Here is a 25,089-nt window from a genome sequence, read left to right on the forward strand (position 1 = left end):
AAACAGAGGCACATAAAAAGATGGCAATCTGTATCTTAGGGGTACATTTGCAATGCTGTGAGTGTGCTTTCAGTCCTTCTTAAAGGTACATGTAGCTGGGACGTATCAGTGAATCCATGTTGGTCCATGTGACAGCCACTCCATACAGGGGGAGCTCTCCCATGAGAGGCAACAGCCTCAGTCAGTCAGTGAGTGTGCCATGGTCAGGCATCACCCCCGCCCACCTGCCTCCTGCTGCCGCCCCCTCCTCTATACTGCCATTGCACAATCTTTGCGCTCCTCCTCCCCGCCAGTCCGCTCCACCTCACTGGCCCAGACACCACCCCTCTTCCCCTTTGCCACCAGTTTCACCTTCTGGGGTATATACTGCCACGGCTTGTTGTTTGCACACCAGGGAGGCAGCATGGAGTGTGCATCCAGCAGCAGGTGCAGCTTTGCTGGCTAGCCTCTCATTGCTGTCCTGCTGCACAAGCATCAGCTCTCTCTCTCTCTCTCTCTCTCTCTCTCCCCCCCCCTCCAGTGCCAAACTTGTCCAGAAACAAAGCTGACACGTTTGGTGCTGAAGAGACAGCAGGAGCATGAGAACCAGCAGTGGCAACAGAGAGAGGCCTGCAAGCGGAACTTTGGTTGAAAAGCAGTATATAAATACTCAGAGTAATCGTAGTCCTACAGGCAAAAATGCCAGTGCTGGATGCACACTCCGCAGCAGCACGCAGGCCGCAAGCACTGGTGGCACATTGCAAAGGGTGAGTGAGGCCAGTGGCAAAGGGGAGGCGGAATAGGAGTGGCAAAAATCTGGGCTGGCAAGATGGGGATGTGTGGCTGACAAGGGTGCCAGGGTGGTTTGTTGCTGTTTGCCTCAAGTGGTGAAAGGCAATCAGTTCACGCCAATGCCATTGCTGCCTCCCCCTCCTCCTCTTCTTCACCGCTTCTCCTTCCAGCTGGGGCATGAAACGCTGCGCAGCTGGTTGTCTGAGCCAGGAGGAGGTTGCATCACTTTCCGTGCAGGGTCCAACTACTGTACACAGTAATTGCATTATAAAGAGGGATGCCTACCTAAGACTTGAAATACCTCTTCATGAAGGAAAAGCAGCTGCAGGATAGCAGCATTTCAGTAGTCACTGACCTAACACCTGAAGGCAGGTAGAGCCAGAGAAAGTGGAGGAGCAGGTTAATATAAGAGGAGGCAGGCCTTTGGATACCTGTCCCTGCCTGTTTACTTATTTGGCTAAGTGGCCTCTGTCTGGAAAGTTGCTTCCTCCAAGCAACCCTAAATGAAAATCAGGAGGCTGAGGAAGCAAAGGAAGGAAGGGGCAGGGGCGTAACTATAATAGGGCAAGGGGAGATAGTTGTCTGAGGGCCCACTGCCTTGGGGGGCCCCCCCAGAAGCAAGTCACATGACTTACTCCCCCAGCCGCTGACCCGCCCGGGCTTCTTTCAGTTATATTCATCCTCCGAAATTGATGTGAGTGTCAAGACCTGGAGCTACCAGAACAGCATATCTTTCTCTAGTACCATTAAATGACTTGCATTGTCCACAATTTACAAAACCTTTAAAAAAATAATTTAGAATGATCTATTGTGGCACATAGGATATGGATTAGGATATGGATATGGATATATATGCGTGTGTGTGTGTGTGTGTGTGTGTGTGTGTGTGTGAATTTTACTATGCTTTTTGTTACCACTATTCAGCCTCATTTAAGATTTCTTTACTTCATGAGCTGAGCTTTGGGGGGGGGTATTTTAAAATCTTCTCTCTAGGCCCACTCCAGCCTTGATATGCCCCTGGGAAGGGTGATAAGGAAACCCTTCCCTCAGAGCCTAGGGGAGAATGGGGCTCTCAGCCGGAATCAAGAAAGGAGTAGACAAGCAAAGCTGTTTAGAAGCGGACAGACTGTGCAGTAGGAAGCCAAGATGGCACTGAGATGTTGCATTCATACCGGAGAGGACTCTCTTGCTTTATGAAGGTCTATAGAAGGAGAAAATTCACCAGATGCTGTTTCTCCATCAATACAGCTCTACAGTGGGGAAAACCATCCCTTTGAAAATTCTCCATTCGGCACAGCAACCCTCTCATGATCTGTGGGAGCTGGAGCTGGGAGGTCCAAGAAGTAATGGGAAGGCTGGATTTCTAAATTGATCTGAACTTCTCTGGCTTTAGGTATCTAGTGATGTCTGTGATGCACTCTGAATACAAACCATATTCGCAGGCTTTGCTTGCGTATAGTATAAAGGAGTGTAATTAATCTATTGCTTCCAGAACATAGGAGAAATGCAAATTAGTATTTGAAGAGAGGCATTGCACAAGATTGTTTTTCTGCAAAATGATTTAGTTTTCATATTTATAAGACACTTGTTTTCCTTTGAAAGGAGAAAAGAGCCAGGCATTCTTCTGTAAAGTATGTTTAGAAATAATGAATCTGGCAAAGTTAGTATTCTGGCGGGGAATGGAGTCCTGAGGGTTGATGCATCCCATAACTCTGGAAGAACAGATAGCAGAAAAATATCCTTTGATGTTTTATTTAAAAATTTTGCTCAATAATTCAATAAAGAGATCCATTATAATCATGAACCAGTAAAAATGTGCCATGAATATAATAAAAATAAAAAGTGAAAAGAACTAGAACGCATTAGCTAATGTTTACATTTAAGGAACCATTTTAGGTGCTCATTTGGAACTAGAATGATCTGACTCACATCTACTATTACATGAGAAGGGTTGTTACTAGTTCACGGATTCACACACCTTCTCTACCAATACATCTATCACCAGGTTTGCTCTGAAGCATGGTAGTTACCAGCCTTTGTGATTATGCTTTGGCTTACTTTGGGGGATTTAATTCATCTTAGCACAAACCTGCATAAAGTCAAATTATACAGTGGGTTACCAGGAAAGCTGACCATGGATAGGATACACTGTATTAGAGCATTTAGAAGGGCACGGCAGAGTACAGACACATTTCTTACAAGCAGAGCTAAGTTTTATTAAAGAACAGAGCAAAGGTGCTCTTACCCCTGGACTTCGGGGCCAGAATCCAAGGCCTCCACAGCCTCCCCCCACAATCCTCTTTAGTCTGTCCCAGGTGGTGTGGTTGCCCAGCAGAGCATGTTGATGCTTAATTTGCAGGGGAGGGGGGCCTCCAAAGGCCTTTAGGTCCAGGCTCCAAAATTACCTAGGTACACCTCTGGAACAGAGAGTTACAAGTGAAAGGCAGTGGTTGGCACCTCAGCAGATTTACTGGAAGTGATCTTCCCTTAGAGGTTAACATTCTAAGAATGGCATAGAATTGCCCCTAATATACATTTACAGGTTAACACTGAGGGACAGGATATACCTGTTGACACTAGGAAATGGAACAAGAGGGAGGGAGAGGGAAAAGTGGGAATGGATGATAGAAAGCTGCCTTATACCGAGTCAGACCATTGGTCCATCTACAGGTAGCTCAGTATTATCTACCTAGCCTGGCAGCAGCTTCTCCAAAGTTACAGGCAGGAGTCTCTCTCAGCCCTATCTGGAGATGCCAGGAAGGAACCTGGAACCTTCTGCATGCAAGCATGTAGATGCTCTTCCCAAAGTGGCCCCTTTCCCTAAGGAGAATATCTTACAGTGCTCAAATATAGTATCCCATTCAAATGCAAACCAGAGTGAATCCTGCTTAGCAAAGGGAACAATTAGTGCTTGCTACCACAAGACCAGCTTTCCTCCCATATTAGAGAAACAGTTCTTTAGCTACCTTCTTGCAGCTTTGTGTCTTGTGCTGGAGCAATGAGATGGGAGATTTGCTTAGCAAGGGGAAACTCTGGGGAGCTAGGTTCTCAGCTTGCAAGGAATTGAGGGACCCATAAATAGTGGTTTCTTGTTCCATTCTTGAAGATGGAACCGTTCTGTGAGTCTGTTTCCTCCTCCTTCTCTAATGCTAATTCTAAGAAGAGGCTGTTTATATCCTAAAGACTAAGCTTTCTGATGGCAGGGCTAAGCACCTTCCACCTTCTAGAACCCTAATCTCAGTGTTGATGCCTTCCAGTGGCGAAGCAATTGTTTCTGGGGGGAGAGCTCTGATAAGATGAATAGCCTGAAGATGGCAGTCACTCTTGGCATGAGGCTTGATCAGCAAAAGTTGTCTAATTATGTGGCTGTGGTCTTCAAAAGTCCAATTTTATCAATAGTGGGGAATAGGTTTTACACGTGGACAGGGAGATTGCTCTGTTGACTAATTTCATTATTAATTATTACCTTTAATTTCCTGAGGAAGCTTCATAGTGTATGCATATCAAACTTAATTAATTTTCTATGGGTGTTCTCTTAGACATTCATCTTAAAACAAAAGGCTGAATAGGGGATCTTCCAAGGGAGGCAATCTGGGGAGGGAAGGTTTTCAGCATGACTCATTTGACTGAATGTAGAAGTCTTACCTGTGGGAGGGAATCTGTCCTATGGGTTTTGCTCTTAGAAACTTTTTTAAAGGGTTGAAAATATGTGGACGGTAGGGATGTGCATGAACCGGTTCAGAGGCCCTGTTACGGACCTCCAAACTGGTTCGAAGGACCAGCAGTTTGGCCAGTTTGACGGTGGGGGTTACCTTCAAGGAGCAGGGAGGGTACTCCCCACTCTTGTGTTTCCCCCACCGGCACTGTCTTTAAAAACAATCCTGTGCACATTCGACCAGAAGTGCCTGGTGCGCATGTGCACACGTGCATGCATGTCATGCATGTGCACACACACATCACATGCACACACATGCACCAGGCACTTCCGATCCAATGTGCACTGCCGTGGCAAGGAGGTATGCTGCCACCCTGCGGGACTGTTTTTAAAGACAGCGCTGGCAGGGGAACTGTGGCGGGGTGGGGGGGGGTAATAGCACCCTCCCTGGTCCTTAAAGGTAAATCCCCTTCCATTAAACCAGCTGCCTGTTCCATGCACATCCCTAGTGGGCAGTTTTGCTCTATAATTACGAACCCTAATGATCCTGATTTGTTTGTTCAATTTGCTGTCCCAGAGCAATGAGTTGTGTTAATTTTGACAGCATCAGAAGTTTCTAGGTAGATTTCCACATAAACCAGTCAGAAACAAAGGGGTAAACTGAGAAAAATCCTGTCTCTATTTGTTATTTTGTGTAATTATATTTTTCATGTTGGTATGCAGTCATGTGTAGGGGAGGAGGATGCACTTGCAACATCACAAAAATCACCTGTTTTTATTCTTTGGTTTGTCCATTTTCATTCCATTGGTTCTAATGAGAACCATTCTTCTGCTAATAAGTTTGCAGTTTTCCAGCTAATATGCATGAATTTTTCAGGAATTTGTGGACCGCCCCCCCCAAGGGATCCTACCTGACAAATATCATACAGATATTACCAAGGGGATATGTTTTATACAACATCTAAAAGGGTACACCTATTAGAAGCTTATATTGACTTTATGCGGGAAGCCAGTTCCAGTTCTTCTCTCCATAACTTTGTGGTTTTCCAGCTTCATTCCCTTGAACAAACAAAACAGAGGCCACAAACATAAGAAGAAACGTTATATACTAAGCGGGGGGGGGGGGGGTTGAAGGGGAGTGTTCTACTTCTTTTGCAAATACAAAGTTCCAAGGCAAGCAGCACAAATACTGAAGAATCCAAACCCCCAATGTGATAGGAAGGGCAGAAAACTTTGGGTTGAGCTGGGTGCTAGATCACCAGAAAGTAGATGACTGAACTGCTTCAGACAAAACCAAGCTAAGACAGTTTCCATAAACAAGCCCTTGACATTCTGAATAAAATGGAAGAATTTGAGAGAGGCAAGCAAAGACAAACCAGCCCGAAAGCCACCCTAAATGCAATATCAATAATAATATGAGGGTATAAAGAAGTTGGGGGTGGGGTGAGTAGGTTAAGATTGGCAGAAATTAAAACAGAATAAAAAGCTCAAACCTTTTCAGACTAGAAAAACAACACTGGGATTTTTAAAAACCCTATGATTTAAAAAGGGAAATGAAAATAATTGTTCCTTGTGCCTAGCAAAAATCTGCAAATGGCAAACAGAACCGTGTAATTCTATATGTTTCTACTCAAAATTAAGTCCCTCTGGGGCTTACTTGCAGGTAAATGGGCCTGAAATGCAGTTGCGGAATCAAAAGACAAAACAGAAATGAAAGAAATGTGTGTATATTTTGTTGAAAGCAAGGACGAAACACAACCTGCCAGGGCCCTGTTTAATATATAATAAGGTCATTCAACTGACTCTGTGTAGTGGATTACAAGCCTTTGTCTCAGAGTAAGCCCAAGTGAGGGGAAGAAAAATGCTGAATCATTTTTCCTCTATGCTTTCAGAGCAAAGGCTTCTCCCTTTAAACTTTCCAGTACTTCTGGTAGTTTCAAAAATTGCTGCCACCAACACCCACTTATCGACAGAGTTTAAATCCGCCCAGGGCTTGGGTGCGAATCTCAGGGAAACTGTCCAGCTTTTGCTACTGGAAAAGTATACAAAAACCTTCCACATGTAAGCTTACACATGGTGAGAAAACTAACAGCTGCTGAGCTCCTGAGGTTTGTGTGTGCACCAGACCCCCTTCCAGCCCCCTTATTTCTGAGTCAAAAATCCACTCAGAGAGGCTTTTAAAATGCAAAGAACTACAACAAAAAAGCTTTATTCAAAATACAACAGACAGCTTCCATCTGAGACTCTCTCAGCTTTTAGTTTCAGGTAAACAAAAGCAATACTTAGAGGTTACAAAGATACTTGAAAAAGCATCCCAGATGATATTGAGGCGACACATTTTAAAAATCATGGTTACCCAGTTGCAAAGAACATGGATGTAAGAAAATACAAAAACATTTTAAAAGCTTGCAGAGTCCGTTGCAATGCCCTGGATGGATGGGTGAAGTCTAGTGTTTCTTGCTTAGTTACATTACAGGTAAACAGCAATAGAATGGTTTCAGGGATATGCAAAACACATGAAAGAAATAGAAATTTCTAATGCAAAATCTGACCAACAAAGTGTTCCCTATGCTGAATCCCCCTTTCCTTGAAAATTCACCCAGCACCTGATAAGAATCAAGCTTCCTGCAATCCTGTCTCTCAAGGATCTGCAGAGGTCCTTCCATGAGAGAAGTCTCCAGGCTAGCTTTCGACCATGAGAGAGCAAAACTCTATTGCTCCTCACTAAGCCTTCCATCCATGCCCCTCTCACCTCCAGCCTAGCTGCTTCTAATAAAGAAACTCTTCTCTTCCTCCTCATGGCTTTCTAGGGCCCACCCACCTAGTGTGCTGATTGGCTGATCCCTGGAGTTCACCAACCTGTTAGTCATGACAGGGCTCACTTCTGGTTACCTCTTTATGGGAGGGGTGCATGATCACTACACCCTGTAAGCAGGGTGGGGAGGGCAGGGGGGAAAGGCAGGATCACACCTACCTTCCCCTCAAACAATTGTGTTCTTTCGTTTGGCTGTGCACTTCATGTGCCCACACATGCTGTGCTCCTGGGAGCCACACAGCCATCTGGGAACCATGCAGCTGGGGAAATGAAGCCCAGTCTCCAAAAATTCCGCAATGCACCATGCAAGGAGGGACTAGGGGATTTCCCCACTGCCAGGCACTCTAGCTGCCCGGCTCTGTGGCTGCAGGTAGTCCGAATAGCCACACAACCAGCATGCTTGCACCCTTCTACCTCAGTAAAAGCCCAGGTAAGAAACTCAGGCTACCCAGTGGGATTGGGCCCAGTCCTGGTGCACCACACGAGCAGCCCTATCCGGGTATGGCTATGCAAGCTTGTGTGAACAGCCCCAATGTGTGGGGGAATTTCCACCTCACTACCACCCTCATGAAATCCCTTCCCAGTGAATTAAACCTTCATGCTCACTGAAATGCCTTTTTCATTCTGCTTGGCCTCTTCAAAGGTGGTGTTCAAAGTCCCACACTCAAAGCTGTTATGATAGAATAATATGCCTGTGAGTCAGTGTAAAGATAAAGCTGTTGCTCCTGTTGTGTTAGAACAGAGCAAGAGGGCATTTCTACAGAAAATTCTAGGGCATTGTTTGAGTGACAGACAGTAGTGAGCCTTCCTATGGGATATGATCTCTTAAGAACAGCAACTCCCAGAGTTCTTGAGTGAGTACTTGGAAGAACTTTGGAAGTCATTTTGACTGCCTAAGAGTTGGGTTCTGTGTGATGTTACCAGAATAATGAGTTATGTTTGCATTTCTGAAAAGGTCTGTTGTTTTGTGAGGAGTGTTCTTGATATCTCAGGGAAAGGGGTTCTTGCTGTAAGCCTTGAGTTTGCAGTAGTGGAGGAGTGAAAACTATAGAAGCAAAAGCAGCAGAAGTTCTAATCAATTCATATTAAAAATGTATGTATTATATTTCTTATTGGAATAAATATGTTTTTTAATACCTATGTTAAAAGCACCTCTTTGTATTATATAAAAATGTTTTTTTAAGTTCATATCCCCTGTAGTCAAAGTCCTTTCAAAAGGCAGTAAAACCTGCAGCACTTCCAACCTTCTCTTCTATACCCTCTCCTCCTTCATGACATGATAAGACAGAATGAAAATGTGTGAACCTTCTTGACAGTCCTCCCCCTAGCTGTTTCATCACTGTGGCTGGAGCTTCTGGAACGCAAGAAGCCCTAGTCGTTTATTTAACACATGAGAAAGTGCCCAAGTTTAAGATTGGAAACTGTATGCTGTCAATTTTTTCCTTGTGCTCTTTTCACGTCCCCTCTGCATGGGTGTCTGCAGGACTTTTTCCTGCGGAGTGGGGGGCAAAGTATTTAAATAGAAATTGAAACACAATTGGTTGTATCTAATGTTAATCCTGCTTAGAGTAGACCCATTGAAATAATTGGACTTATTAGTCATGACTAAGGCCTCACTTACCTGGAAGTAAGCCCCACTGAATTCAATGAGACTTACTTCTCAGTAGCTTGTCCTAGGAGTGCACTGTATTATTATTTCAAGAGATCAAGCCCTGAGTCTATTGTGATTTCTTACCTCTCCCAGATTGCCATCTAGTTATGCAAAAGAACACCCTTGAGAAAGGGGTGGGGGCTGGTGATTTGGCTTCTAGGGCTATTGGTTCAATTGCCCCCCCCCCACCGCATGCCCATGCACCACTCCATGGCAGTGGCATAGGCAGGATTTGAAAGCAAGGCTGATGGAAGACCTTGTGCTGTCCATTTTCCACCCATGTGGTCTCTTCCCTTCCTCTCTCCCTCTATGGCTCTGGTGCACATGGGACCTGAGGTAAGGGTTGTTGTTGTTGTTTGTTATGAATATACCACTTTTCAACAACAACAAAAACCTTCTTGAAGCAGTTTACATGAATTAATAAATAACAACAGGCTCACAGTCTAAAAAAGAAACATAAAGAAAATACCAGCAACTGCCTGCCACTGGAGAGATGCTGTGATGGGCTGAATTGGGAAAGTGAGAATCACCATTTTGAAAGGTGCCTCTTTGCAGGAAAGCAGGGCAGGCTAGATTGTTTGCTGTGTGAAAAATGAAAGGATTTACTTTATGTAATTCTTGATGTGTAGGTTTTTCTTTACAGCATTATCCTTGTCCCTTAATTATCTGGATTCTACGTCTCTTCCCTCCTCCAGGTGCTTTCCCTCGTGTTCAAACAGAATATTCACCATGTGAACATTCAAGGAGCCACTGCTCCATTGAAAACAATGGTACATTGTTAAAGATCATCTCATCTGAGGTGCTCATTTTTTATTTGGGCATGGAGTGCTCACCAGTTCAGAATTCTGTAAACCCTTCAATGTCTTGGTAGCTGAAGGGAAGTAGGTGTTTTGAAGCGAGACCAATCAAACCACAAACACATGTTTGGAACTTATATCTACAGGATTGCATCGCCTGAACTAATACAGATTTGGTTTAGATTCGTATTATGTGTGGTTTATATATGATAGAATTATCTTATATTGCAGTAGTAAAGTGAGTAAATTCATTAACAAATGATAGATCTAATTAATACCTGCAGTTCTGCATACCGAGATTTACATATCAGGCGGTATAAAAATACGATAAATAAAAATAAATAAATATAGGGATGCTTTTTATAGGCACCAGCAGTTGTGCTTAGTCCTGATCAGGAATGCTTGCTCCTTGATACTGGACTGTATACAGGGGGGCCTGGCTAGGGGAAAGGGGGCCTGTGTTCACCCCTTTCCTGAGGTGGCCCCACGGAGTAAGGGAGATAATGAAGAAAATAGGGAGGAGTGGAGCTGAGGGGCTCTCTGGAACTGGGGGCCCGGATTCTTTGAACCCATCTGCTCACTTATAGCTATACAATTGACTGTATACCTCTCTCTTTCTGCCTTGAAGAAATAGCAAACTTGACCACTGAGTTTCTATTAATTGTACACTTCCTTTTTCCTAACTTTAAGGGAAATGGAGTCCTAGCAGAAATATACCTTTAATAAAGTAGCTATAATCCCACCAAATTTACAACTTCCCCACCAAATGACTGAGGCAATAAATAATCTAGAGTACTGTTACATACATTTTAAAATACTTCCAAGAATGATAACTTCACTTTTATTTTATTTTTTATTAATAGTCAGGTCAGTAATGCCTAATTTCACATTCAAAAGGAAAACCACCCTATTACATACATTTTCTGTTTCTGTAATAAATACCAAAAGAAAGAGTAAATTTATCTCTACAAACTAAATTTAGGTACAATAGCATGTAACTCCAACAAAATTTAATCTGCTTCCATCCGTTATGTCTGTTACCCCTCCCTATTTTGTGAAGGAAAAGAGGAAGATGGAAAAGAAGGGGGTGGGAAAACATTCTGCTATTTGATGGTCTCTGTAGAATAACTCCCATCCCTCATTTCTCACTTTAAAAAATTCTTATTGTTGAAGGAAACAAAGCCTGATGGAGATTTTATTTGTGGCCAAAAAAGTTGTATATTATTTTATCTAGTGCAGAGTTGGCCTACCTGTGGCTTTCCAGATGTTGATGAACATCAGATGTTCCCATAATCCCCAGCTATTGACCATGTGGCTGGAGATGGTAGAAGTAGTAGTCCTACAACAGCAATAGAACCTCACATTTGGTCACCTGATTACTGAGCAAAGAGGCACCTTTTTAAAGTGGTGATTCTCTTTATCGAGTAGCGGGAGAGCAACTGACCCTATTCAATCCCAGCACAGCATCCCTCCAGTGGCTGTTGCAGGTGTCTATCTTATGTTTCTTTTTTAGATTGTGAGCTCTTTGGGGACAGGGATCCATTTTATTTATTTATTTATATCTACGTTAACCACTTTGAAAACTTTTGTTGAAAAGTAGTTTATAAATATTTGTTCTCATCATCGACCTCCAGCCTAGTGCTCTGATGGCTGTAGTCCCATGATCTGCTGTTTTTTAAGCGTTTTAGAGACACAGAGGGAAAATGTAAATATTCTAGGAGAAATGTTGTACATCCTTGCCAATCACTGATGAATTAGAGAAAGAAAATATCCTCTGCTCTACCCATTTGCACCAAACAACAGTAATGGGGTTAGCCTTTACGTAGCAGACATACACATAAGTCTTTGGGAATGATGGTGCCTTCATAGTTCCTCACTACAATCTTTTCCTGAGGCCGGATTCTCCTTTCCCCAAAGCTACCATCACTCAGCTGCTTCTCAGAAAGTAGCAGTATTGAGTCATTAGAAAGCACAGCTGGGCATTACACCAGGGCCATTTACATGAAAAGAAGATTTTACTTTAATTAATCTCCTGCTGCTGTACTCGCCTGATCTGAAGTCAAGTGCCAGTGGGCGGATGGGTCACCAGTGGAAATTTATGCTTTCAGGTGCAGAATAAAAAGCCTTTATTTCATTATTATCCTAACCGAGCTGTGAGAAATCAATCATGTTATATTAAAAAGTCATTTTTGCAAAAAGGAAACGTTGGCTATGAACAGGATCTGAGAATTACACACAATTGCTTTTATAGTCTGAATTCAGGCAGAACAATTGAGAAGTGACAAGAACCTGGGCAATGAGTCAGACCACCTCTATTTCAAATGTAAATTTTAAGGTGGGGAAATATGTGGGGGGGCGGGAAGGCTTGTCAAAAGAAAAACAGCAGACTCTGGCAAGTTTTTTGAAAACAAGACCTCTTTCCCATGGGCCTCCATTTGTTTCATTTCTCACATTTCAAAAGGTGGTAGAAAGCTGTCTCTTTATTGATTCCTACAAGAGGTCATACATATTCACATGTTTTAAAAGTTTGTCTTAAAAAGCAAACTGATCTGAAGCATCCGGCTGCTGTTTACACACGCATTGACAGCAGACAGAGAGAAACTTGCTCCCTCTTGACATTATTGATCTGGTGACTTAAATGATAGATCTGGAAAAAAGAAGTCATGTTAATGTTCAGCAGTGGAGATATTTTATACAATTGGCTATGCATGTTTATTTATTATGTGATTCCACAGCACACACACACACACACACATTTTTCCATTGCTGGTAGAGATAGGTGACTGTTGACAAGTATTGTGAATGCTTCCGAAAAATAAAATGCAGCAATTTACTGATATATTCCTGTTGAAATAATGGGATACACTTTCAGTTAATAGTTTAGAATGATGTCCTCTCTCAAGTTCCCTGGTTTTGAAAGGGCCTCTGTTCTTTATTTACATATTTACTACGTATTAATTCTGCCCTTCCTCCAAGGAGCAGAGCACTACTGCTTTCCCCCATTATCTTCACAACAATCCTGTGAGGCTAGGCTGAGAGGTGATGATTGGTCAAGATTTCTTAATTAACATCCTAGCTCTCTGAATTTGAACCTGGGTCTTTTGTGCCTGAATCTGATATGCTAACTACTGCAGCATATTGAATCTCTCTTTATTCCATGCTCAAAGTGTACAGACGTTTCCTGTCAAGGCACCACCTATCCATGTCTTCAGCATTAAGGCTGGAGTCAAATGCATACATACTTAGTAAGTCCTCTTGATCTGAGTGGAACTTCCAAGTAAACAGACACAGATTGAAGTGCTAGCTAGGGCCATAATGCAAACATATCCTGAGCCAGATATTTGCATCCTATGTGTCCATTTTAATATCTTAATGTTGATATTGGACTGCATCTGGTGAAGATTACGAATTACTATTGTGATATCACTTGTGTGATTTCTTAAGTGTGATTAGATGTGGTTGTCCTCAGACTATACCCTATTCAGATATTACATCGTGTGTGCACACAGGTGTTTGTACACGTGTATCTGTTTGTGTGAATGACTGTATATGCATTTATTTTAAACATGAACCTGGGTATAGCCCCTGCAGGATACGAATAGGAAGTTTGTTACTGTACATGTGTTGAACATAAAGCGGGGAGGGGAGCATAATTGTGTTGAACATAATGTGTGATTAATTATACGTGCATACAGATCTGTACATGTATATACATTACACCGATTGTACATGCATTGAACATAACATGTAGACAGGGTTTTAATATTATATTAAGCTAGGAGCTTTTGGGGGAGCGTTCAGCCTGCCCCCAAACCAAAAAATAAGTATGTAACTCTTTACCATTACAAACCTTCTCCTGGCCCCAGTTTGATTGTTACTGCACTTTAAAACCTCGATCCTCAGACCCTTACAGCACAGTTTTCTTCCTCAGACCCTTGTGCACAGTTTTGTGCATACTGCTTTGCCCGTAGATATCTTTTACAATTGTAGAACAGGTAGTTGGCATACTCAGGTCTGATGGAATCAATCACCCAAGAAAGTGGGGACATGGAAGTCGTAATTCCATCATCCAGACAGGTGATCACTGCATGTGATGCATGGACCTGGTCCAACCACATAGGCTAAACACATTTTTACCTTGCACAAATCCTATCTTTTGAACATATGAAGCTGCCTTATACTGAGCCAGATTATTGGTCCAGCTACCCTAGTATTGTCTGTTCTGACTAGCAACAGCTTTCCAGACCTAAGTCAGGGGTCTTTCCTATCATCCACTACCTGATCCTTTTAACTGGAGATCTCTGGGATTAATCCTGGAATCTTCTATATCCAAAGCATCACAGCTCTGCCGTTATAACCCTGCCCCCTTAGAAATATGGCTCGCGCTGCATTGCTGTGAAGCAGGTGGTGACTGAGAGCAGAACTGAAGCAGATGGTGAAAGGGACTACTCTTTTCCTGCTGGCACCCAGCCCGAAGAAAGGGAGGAGTTGTAGGGCAGAGTGGGCTGGGGGGAGGATCCAGTACCTCTCTTACACCGGCTGCAGTTCTGCTTTAAATTACTCTCACTTTACAGCTGTCTGGCAAACCCACTTATTAACATATAGGTTTACTATTAGAGAGCCAGCGTGGTGTAGTGGTTAGAGTGCTGGACTAGGGCCGGGGAGACCAGAGTTCAAATCCCCATTCAGCCATGAGACTAGCTGGGTGACTCTGGGCCAGTCACTTCTCTCTCAGCCTAACCTACTTCACAGGGTTGTTGGGAAAAGAAACTTAAGTATGTAGTACACAGCTCCGGGTTCCTTGGAGGAAGAGTGGAATATAAAATGTGAAATAAATTAAATTAAATTAATTACTATCATGTCTAATTAGCCCCTAGGTTTAGTAATATGTGAGTGGAATATTTTGCAGGTACATTGTACCTGATCATCCCTTCACACTGTCACCACTGTCTCATCTACACATTCAGTCTTCTTTTCCAGCATTCTCTTCTGTGCTCTACAGAGCAGAAGGAATTATTTTTCTTTGTGGATGGTGGAGGCATTCTGGAAAGCAGTGAAGGTAGCCTTGTTCTGGAGATCTATGCATGAACAAGCAGTTCAGGAATTGGAGGATTACTTGAGGAATATTCTTTAAAGATGAGAGCACACCCTTCCTCTTTCCTCATTTTAACTTCTCAGTGAGTGGTTAGAGCACATTAAGGGTTTGCTGTTTAACAAACAGGAGGTGTGGATATGGAGAAAGTCACTCACAAGAACTAGACCCAGTATTGTTGGTTGGGTGGAAGATATGTTTAAAGAATTGGTGCAGTGTGCAGTTCCAGAGTTTGCGACTCATAAGAACAGTCATGCTGGATCAGGCCCAAGGCCTATCTAACCCAGCATCCTGTTTCACACGGTGGCCCACCAGATGCCTCTGAGAAGTCCACAAGCAAGAGATGAGGGAATGACTTGCCATGGGAGGAAATGGCAAGTAAGCCCTGAGCCCTAATGGCCAAATGTGTCTGGGTGGCCCCTTGAAAAAGACAGTGGATATACTGGATCCTATGCCACTTATACTCTGAGGTGGTGGTGGTGGTGGTGGTAGTGGGGAGTCTTGGCAGTAGCTGGCTGTTTGTTTCTCAAAATGGGTAGAGGAAAACCCAATTTCTGATCAAGAGCCTCAGACAATGGCAGTTGCCACAATAAATAATGCAACTTCAATTATCTTCTTCAGTCGGAGGTTGTTTTTATTTTTTTGGCTTGGTAGATGCTAAAGTAAAGGTAAAGTTGTGCCATCGAGTCGGTGTCGACTCCTGGCTACCACAGAGCCATGTGGTTTTCTTTGGTAGAATACAGGAGGGGTTTACCACTGCCATCTCCCTCACAGTATGAGATGATGCCTTTCAGCAACTTCCTATATCGCTGCTGCCCAATATAGGTGTTTCCCTTAGTCTGGGAAACATACCAGTCAGGATTCGAACTAGCAACCTCTTGCTCACTAGGCAAGTCATTTCCCCACTGTGCTATTAGGTGTGCCAATGTATAGACTGTGATTGTGTGCACAAAAGTAACTGTCTGTGTGAACATAGCCTATTTCCCAAACTTCCCTCTCTAAAACGGATAAAGGAGCAGAAGAGGCATGGCATATTCCACTTCATAATAACAGAACATGGGCGGTGGGATGAAAGTAGTTAATAAAATAAGCAAGATGGGTTTCTAGTTGTGTTGGTATGTTGTCTTTTTAATGTCTAAAAAGGAGATTCTTTTCTCCCCCTCCCCACCATTTCCAGTATTGTAGGGAGGGGGATGCTGAGTTAAGATGAAGTGCCTGGTTGTGTGCGAGAGAGAATGGGTTAGGATGCAATTCTCAGAGATCATGTTAAGTCAGTGGGTGTGCAATTTAAGATGCATTAGAACCTGACTGTGTCAAGAGAATAAAGTCTCCTTGCTGATTACAGAAATGGAAGTGCCTCGCCACATGGGGCTACCACAGTTGATATTAGATCAAGCAGCGTTCAAAGTGAATAAAACAGTTCAGTCTAACTATATATTGAGGAATATAGTCACACCATGCTTTGAAATGTGTCACTGTCAAAAGTGCAGCTTTCTGTTACTTCTTTTGCTAGTTCTCTTGCTTCTACCTGTAGACAATGACCAATTTGTAAATTATGGTTGTGTGCGCTGAACATAAACACCCCCACACCAAAGTCCTGTTCTACCCTTGCTGCAAAAACAAAAAAGAAAAGAAAAGGTTGAGGTAATGGATGAGCCTGAGAGCTTACGAGATGGCTCATCAATTCACAATCTGGCAGACCAACACAGCAGCAAGTCAATTCCCAGGTGAAGGACATTTCCTAAGAAAGAGCACACCTTTCTGCTGCTACTGCAGGCATTGGAGAGAAACACTACCCAGTTCTCTGCTTATCCATTTCTGTGTATCTCACTCTGAAAAAAGGCTGGTGTTTTCAACACATGCAATGAATTTAGCAAACTAATCCGACTCAGAGTTGATTGAAGCACAAGCACTAAGACAAGCTACTGGTTACTTTATCAGATACTAGGCTCATCCACGCAACCATTTGGGAGTGGACAGGAGTCCAGGCAAGCTGCTACCCCATCAGTAGAACTCCAGTTTGGGTCTGCAAACCTGGCAAACACACCAGCACGACTGCCGAAGGCTCAGATATGTTGCAGAGAAATTTCTTATCCTCTATAAGTCATTGAATAGGAAGCAATTTTTAACTGAGAAACAAGAGTTTGATATTTATTACTATCTGAAACATAGGCTAAGTTAATAATAAACAGACTAACAATCTCTTATGCAGTGAGAGGGAGAACCTCTCAGTTTGAATACAGGACAGCAAGTAAGAAGCTAGATGGAGGGAGGATCTTAGTCTCCACTCACAAACTTCAAAATAGACACAAACATCTACAGATAAGCATGCCCCCAGGCAAGAGCAGAGACAACGCTTATGCAGTAAATCCCAACAGGGCGGTGAAATCAGCAGCTGCAAGCCTCGTCTCTCCATGGCATGTCCTCCAAGGGCCTGGATGCCTTTGCAGCATGCTTTGTGTTGCCAGCAGATTGGGAAAGCTTAATTACAGCAGCAGCTGCCCTTCCACTGGTCATGAACAAGCAGAAGGTGGACACACAGCCCTGCCAAACCTGCTCCAATTTCAGGATCATAGAGTGTGCTTTGTAGGGCAGCACTCCCATTGACAGCCACCACTCTCTATAGTTTCCATGCAGGGGAGGGTGTGCTGAGGGCTGATAGCTGGGTAAAAGAGGTTTTAGGGTTCTCATAACCAGGAAAACATGGTAGGAGGCCTCCTTTCTCCTCCACCTCCAGTAAAAAGCTGGGTAGCCCTTGTTTCATGCAGCCCTGTCCTCTTACACCAGAGCTGCTCAATTTTGGCCCTCCTGCAGATGTTGGCCTACAACTCCCATAATCCCTGGCTATTGGTCTCTGTGGCTGGGGATTATGGGAGTTGTAGTCCAAAAACAGCTGGGGGGGGTTAAGTTGAGCAGGCCTGTCTTACACCATACTTCAGACTCAAAGAAACAAGTGAAGGTTAAGTGAACTCGTTCTCTTTATTCATAGAATGCTTCTGCAGCTAATACTTGCTGCATGCTTTTGGCTAATACAGCTAATACGAGCTACATGCTTTTTCTCTCAATTTTCTTAACTACTCATCCCTTCCACCTCTTCACTTCCTATTCCGCCTCTAAATTCCACCTCCCTGTTGCTGCTTCTAATACAACATATTGCTACAGCTCTGACAGAAATAACCTACATGAGTTCTGACAATCATGCAAATCTGAGGAGCCCACCTCCTATCCTAATTTTAATGGTTGTGTGAACCAGCCTATTATGTACGGCTGTTTAAGAAATTGGCTGAATTTAATCAGAGATTGAACTGAATGAATCTCTTCATACAAATTGCATGGGCAATAATAAACATATTCTTCTGCACCTTTGAGGTTTCCTCCTCTTTGTTCCCTGCACCCCTGCCTTCACTCTCTTTTTCCTTTTTGGCCCCAGTGATAAGCAGCGACACCGATATCCATCGCAACACTGCTGCAAGAAGAGTGTGAAAAGACAAATCACAAGTCATTTGCATTTTGTCTTTTGCTACTTGCTTTTCAATTTTAATTCAGTATCTTTATTTTATTCTTTGACCAGCATAAGCTAGAACATGACAACAGTGGCATTAAAAACAGTCTATGCCTGTGGAGACAGTAACTGTAACATTAATGCTAAAATCTTATTATTGTCAGACTAAAATCCGTGGTGTGTTATTAAAATGTTAGTGACTATGAGCATAGAGCTCACAGAAACTGTGAGCATAGAGCATAAAATTAATGCTAAAATCTATAAGCTAGAAAATAGTTAAGATTAGATTTACAATTTGATTAAGATATGATAAAATGAAAACTATATAACTAGTTAGCAGGGGTGGCAGTGCAGGTATGAGCTGCATCAGGCCTGATTAATTCTTGGGGAAGATCTCGGCAAATTTTGTACGCTGCTCCACAGAACTGCGTAAAAGACCACCAGCAAGTATTTGAAGCTCAATAAAATAATTGAGACTTGCTCAATTGTGTTCTCATGTATGTGCCAGGAGTGTGTCTTTGGTGTCCTGGCAAAGGTCATGGTTTTGATTTTATGGTTGTTTCATTTCCAGATGGTCCTCTTTACAGTATCAAGCAAGGTTCCCCAGTGCTCTTCTGAGACCTATGAGGGTCCTAGAGAGAACAGCTGCATCAACTGCATAAAGCAGGATGAACATATCTTTTTCTTGGGAGGATGAAAGTCCAGTTTGTTCAAGTGGTCTACCATGGCATTTATGTTGAAGTTGAACAGAAGCGGGAAAAGTATGTAATCTTACTTAACAACCTTGCAGGAAGAGGTGGAGTGACAGATGACCTGGGGGGATGTGTCTGACTTTCAGGGACTTGCTGTCATGAAGGACATAAAAGATAACAGGCACTGACTGATTGAAGAGGCTTCCAGTTTATCTCACAATTTGACTGGCGAGATGGAGTCAAATGCACATGAGGTCTATGAAGGCAGCATACAGCAAGACTGTGTTGTGGGTGAAATATTTCTCAATTAGGTGCTGACGAGTACTAGGCACTGTTCAATGGTAGATTGTCCCTCCCTGAATCTAGCATGCTCCTACACTAGGTTTTCTTGTTCCAGCCATTCTCTTGGTTTCTAGTACAGGTGTCTGGCATAGGGCATGCTGGTTGTGCTGAGCAGGCTGATGGGTCTATAGTTTGCTGGGTCATCCCTCCTATCATTTTAAAGATGGGAACAATAACTGCTAGCCCCCAGTCCGTAGGGATGCAAGCAGGCTTGTCAATAAACATAAACAGCAAACCCAGAATGGGAGCCCAACATGTTGAGTTAGTTTTAATTAGATCAGAGAAGATTAGATCATATCCAGGAGCCTTCCCAGGTCCTAGCTGAGAGATCAGATCCTTGTTCTGAGGCCATCACCAGCAACCAGGCAGGCAGGTCCTCTATGTCATGCTGAGGGCATCCATGGTTCCCTACTTAATCTCTGTACAGTTTGCTAAAGTGTCTTTCCAAGACCTCTGGTGAAATGCAGCTGTCCAAATGTGTCAGACTACTGCTGGGGTGATTTACAGTGATGTGCCAGAATAGGGCCGAGTCATTGGTTTCGCTTGCTTGGATGAGAAGTAACCAGGTGTCCTTCAAGGCATCTCTTTTCTTGTGTTTGAGAAATTGTTTGTATTTGCCTCGTCTGCTTAAGGAGGTCCTGTGCAGATGAAGATCTTGCATTGGCTTTGTCGGTGTTGTAGTTGGCAATGAGTTTTGTTTTGATTTTGTTTGTTTTTTGCTTTGACACTTTCCAAATAAAACCATGGTTTGGAGCAATTCAGGTGCTGCTTGAGGTAAGGAGTGTTTTGTTGAGTTAGATGCTTTTGTAATTCCTGCACTAGGTAAGTGTGGCTCTCTAGGATTGAGCTGGAGGGTTCTTCTGAGAGCAGGGAGATGTGGATACATTGGAAGTGTTCTGAGGTGAGTTCTGTTATTGCTTTGTCCAGTTGGGGGGACCATTTGATGTGGCAGGCTCTTCCCGCTGATAGAATTTGTGGTTGGTATAGAGCCTTGGCATGGGACTGCTGAATAAAGGGTTTTATGTGAAGGGAGACTGGGAAGTGGTCACTGTCAAACTGGGAGATGACCTCAAAGCAGTCTGCAAATTGGAGGTTTCCAGAGACTATTACGGAATCAATGACACTCATTTTGTCCCCTGCCCCAAGGTTAATTCAGTGGGGTGGTCATTTTAGAGGAAGCCATTTAGAATATAGAGGTTAAGTCTATTGGCCATTTGGGCCAGGCAGAGTCCTGCTTCCTGTCCTTCAAGTGACATGTGAAGAGGAGTACATCTACTTCCAGTTTAGGTGTAGGTGCAGAGCCTGACCACTGGTGGCTCATGTGCAGCCGCAGCGGTGGCCCCGCTGACCCTGCCCCTGCATCTGATGTCAGATGCGGGGTGTGTGGTCTGGCTCCTGAACGGAGCCTTGAGGCTCCTTTCGGGAGTTGGAGTTCAACTCCCAAAGGGGCCACGCTGCCCCTTCAGGAGCTACTTAGTCTGGCACTGTGTTCGCAGCGCAGCCAGGAAGGCTCTTAGCAGGGAAAAGCCGCTCCTGGCTGCGCTGCGTACACAGCACCAGCCTTAGTTTAGTTCCTGAAGGGGCTGCACAGCCCCGGCTTGGGAGCTAAACCAGCACCCCCGCGTCTGGCATCAGACGCGGGGTGTGTGTGTTGGGGCTGCGAGCGAGGTGCAGCCCCTGATTGGGCTCGGCCCGGGTTCTTTGAACCTGTTGGCCCAATGGTGGCTTTGCCCCTGTTTAGGTGGGTAGCACTGATAGACTGTATATAGAGTATCATTGTCAGGACCTAGTCTGGCATTAAGATTGCCGCCTACTACTGTATATGCACTGGGGAAGGTAGAGAGAAGATCAGTTAGGTAGCTTTCCAGATCAAACCACAGTTTCCTGACCTGGGATTTATACCTTGGCGGAGGTAGATACATGTTGATTACTAGCAAGGTACAGCCTGAAGTGGATTGTTACAGCCATAGCATGTTGCTTAAATAAGGAGAGTCTTATGGACATTGTGCATAGAGTAGTAGAGACTAATACTCCCAGTCTATCTTTAGATCTGCCCCTTCCCATAATGGCTTCTGCTCCCAGTGAGCATGAGCTGAAGCCATTGAATGTGAGGTCCTTGGGTGTCCAGGTTTCCTACACCATTATGACATCATATCTAGAGATGAAGTCTATAAAGAAGACATCTTTGCAGCTAGAGTGCCAACCTGCCACATTCCAGGTCAGGAGGGAGACCTTATGCTGGTCTTTTGAGCATCAGTCTGTGGTTACATTAGCAGGGATCTGTGTAGAAGTTACCAGTGGGGTGTCTTGAGGAGTGCTAGACTGAATGCATGGAGCCATTGAGTCATAGTGAGAAGTCTCTCGGGACGTTTCGGATAAGTTTGGCTCTGAGGATTCTTTGAAGGATGCAATGGCCAACCACTGCTCTTGTAGTTCCAGTGAAACTCCAGGGGGTGCTTTGGGTGGTTGCTCCACTTGTGGCAACAAGGAAGATGGTAGACATGTAGATGACTCCATAGGGCCCCCGCAGGATACATGTGGCAACTGGACCTCTTGAGATTGAATGGGTGATATAGGGATCTCTACCTTTGGAGTAGCTGTATCTGTTTCTTAAGGCAGTGAACTTGATGATGGGCATGAATCCCCATTCCTCAGATCCTCAGGGCTTGTGTGAGGCAACTGCAGCTCTTGAGTGTTGCAAGTGGTGTGGGCCTCCCTTCTTTTGGAGATGCTGTCTCTATATGGTCAGCATGTGCACCAGTTTCTGGCAGGCACGCAGTCTCTTCTGCTCCCACTGCCGCTGCCCAATTGCCCAGCACCCCATTCCCCCCCTCTTTTGGGGTTTATTACAGATGCTGAAAAACATTTTTTGTTTAATCCCTATCCTTGGGTACCGATTTTTTATGTATTACCTAAGATCCACAAGCCGGATTGTCCGCCCAAGGGCCGGCCAATTGTTTCTGGCTCACATTCAGTGCTTGAACCGTTCTCTGATTATGTTGATCATTTCCTTAAGCCTTCAGTTTCTCGAATACAATCATTTGTTAAAGATACAAAAGATGTTATTAGGCAAGTTGAAAATTTTGAGGTTTCCCAATGGGCCATTCTTGACATGTTAGATGTTGTTTCTTTGTATACGTCGGTCCCTTTGGACGAAGCTCGCATGGTAGTTGAAGATGTTTTGCTAGCCCGTCCAGTACAACATCCTCCTACCTTTTTTCTTATGGAGCTTGTTGATATTGTATTTGAAAATAGCTTTTTTAGGCATCAGCATCAATTTTATGCTCAAATTAAAGGCTTGGCAATGGGGTGTAGCCTCGCCCCCTCTGTTGCCTGCCTTTTTATGGCTTCACTGGAAGATAAATATGTCCTTAATCCGTCATCTAATCCTTTTTATCAGGATTTTTATTAATGTATAAAAGATACATTGATGACATTTTTCTAGTTTATAACAATTCTTCCACTTTTGAAGCCTTTGTCTTGTGGCTTAACCAGCTCCATGGTGGCATTAGATTTACCCACCAGTGGGATAGGGACAGCATTCCATACTTGGATACAAGAGTATTTAAAGACCACCATCATAAGCTTGCATTTAGTCTTTACAATAAACCTCTTCATACAAATGCTTACCTTCATTATGACTCATTTCATCCGGAACATCTAAAATGGAGTATTCCCTATAGTCAATTCCTTAGGGTTAAGAGAAATTCGACAAATGAATCAGATTATGTTAGGGAGGCTAGGACATTGGAGTTACAATTAAGTGATAGGGGGTATCCTCAACATCTTATCCGCCAGGCTAAATTCCATGCCGATTCCAGAGATCGTCACATGCTGTTTAATACCACGGCCCATCGTCAAACATCTTGCCTTATTTGGTCGTTACAATACACTCCATTGGCATACAAGATTAAGAACATTATTAATAAACACTGGCACATTGTGGCTGAGTTACCAGGATGTGAGGTTCCACCCTTGGTTGCTTGGGAAGACTTCTAGTATTCGGGACATGCTAATCAGAACTGATCTCTTATCTATGAACAAGCATGACTCTGAGCCAGTTGGCTTTTTCCCCTTGTGGCCACTGTTCTGTGCGTACATTAGCTGTGCCTACTAAGGCTGTATACCACCCCTTTACCAACAAACCATTCCCGCTTTGGTTTTTCGCCAATTGCAGCTCCAAGGCTATAATTTATGATATTCAGTGCCCTTGCAACCTTTGGTATATTGGAAAAGCGGACAGGAGTGCCAAAGTCCGTATTGCAGAATATCGCTTCCGCATTCTTCATAAGGTTGTAGAGGCTCTTCCTGTGGCTCATTATATGGATAAGAACATTCTGCAGATGATATATGGTTCTTTATTTTGTACAGACATGGTGGGTCTTCTTTTGTCTTAGAAGATGTTCGTTGTATTCTCCTTCAGAAAGAGGCTTTTTTTATACACTCCTATTCCACGGAGGCACCTCGAGGCCTCAATTCTCATAATGATCTGTCGTGCTTTTTGTAACTCCCCGATGCACGTTTATATTGTTTTGATACATTTTTGCAATTCTACGTGTGGACCTTGCAGTTTATTTTTGAGGACCTATTCAGCTCAGTGGTTTGTATGAGTATTTGCGGGTTTCTTTTCCTCCCCCCCCCTTTTTTTCCCCATGGGTTTGCTAGTGTGCGGGCTATGTAGCTCTCTGTTTGCAGGCTGTAGGGCCCCTTTGGGTATGGAGTTTTTCTCCCCTTGGGGTGGTGTGGCCTTTCCTAGTTTTGTGTTCCTTTGTTTGTGTGGTTTACAATGATTTATTGTATTTATCATATGAGTAATTATTTAAGTATGTAATAGCAATAGCAATCGCAATAGCACTTACATTTATATACCGCTCTATAGCCGGAGCTCTCTAAGCGGTTTACAATGATTTAGCATATTGCCCCCCAACATTCTGGGTACTCATTTTACTGACCTCGGAAGGATGGAAGGCTGAGTCAACCTTGAGTCCCTGGTCAGGATCGAACTTGTAACCTTCTGGTTACAGGGCGGCAGTTTTACCACTGCGCCCCCAGGGGCTCTTATCATTTCTTATTTGTTTATCATTTCTTATGTGTTTATCGTGATTTGAGGCTATTACCACCATGAGTGTGATTTGCAAGGTGTTCTTTATGAGCAGTTCTTATAGGCTTTACAGCACTTTTAAGGAGTGTCTCTGTCAGCATTTTCAAATTAATGACTGGTTATCTGGCTTGTATAAATGGTTGCTGATATCTGAGGGAACAGCTGCGGAAGCCCTCTGGCCAATTAGGTGGAAGGAGCTCGCTGCCCCCCATTCTGCTGCACTGCACAGTGGGCTTTCAGGGGTTAAAAGGGGGTCACTCTCCCCTCCTCGCCCCCCTCCCTGCAGCAAGCCACCGCTACCGCACCTGATCCCGCTGCGGGCAGCGGTGTTGTTTAGGCGGCAAAAGGGGGGAACATTCCCCTCTCTCCCCACTGCAGTTTGTTTGTTTTAATTAAAGCAAAAGACTGGCAGAATGTCAAGGTGGGAGCCTAGGGCCGGGTTTTTTTTTTTTTTTTAATTGCTATTGGTATTTCTGTGACTCATATTTATTTCATTATGGCATATGGTAGTAGCAAGCAATATGCAATATAGGTCTCAATTTATTCAAGCAATAGTTATTTTCAAGGATAAGGTGTGGGGTTTTTTAGAAGAAAAAGTCTTTTTGTTTTATAGTCAATTTAACCAGTGAACATGCACTGCTTATTTTTCCAAAGCATTGTGGAAATGGAAT

Source organism: Hemicordylus capensis, chromosome 5, assembly GCF_027244095.1.
Source record: "Hemicordylus capensis ecotype Gifberg chromosome 5, rHemCap1.1.pri, whole genome shotgun sequence".
Classification (NCBI taxonomy): domain Eukaryota; kingdom Metazoa; phylum Chordata; class Lepidosauria; order Squamata; family Cordylidae; genus Hemicordylus; species Hemicordylus capensis.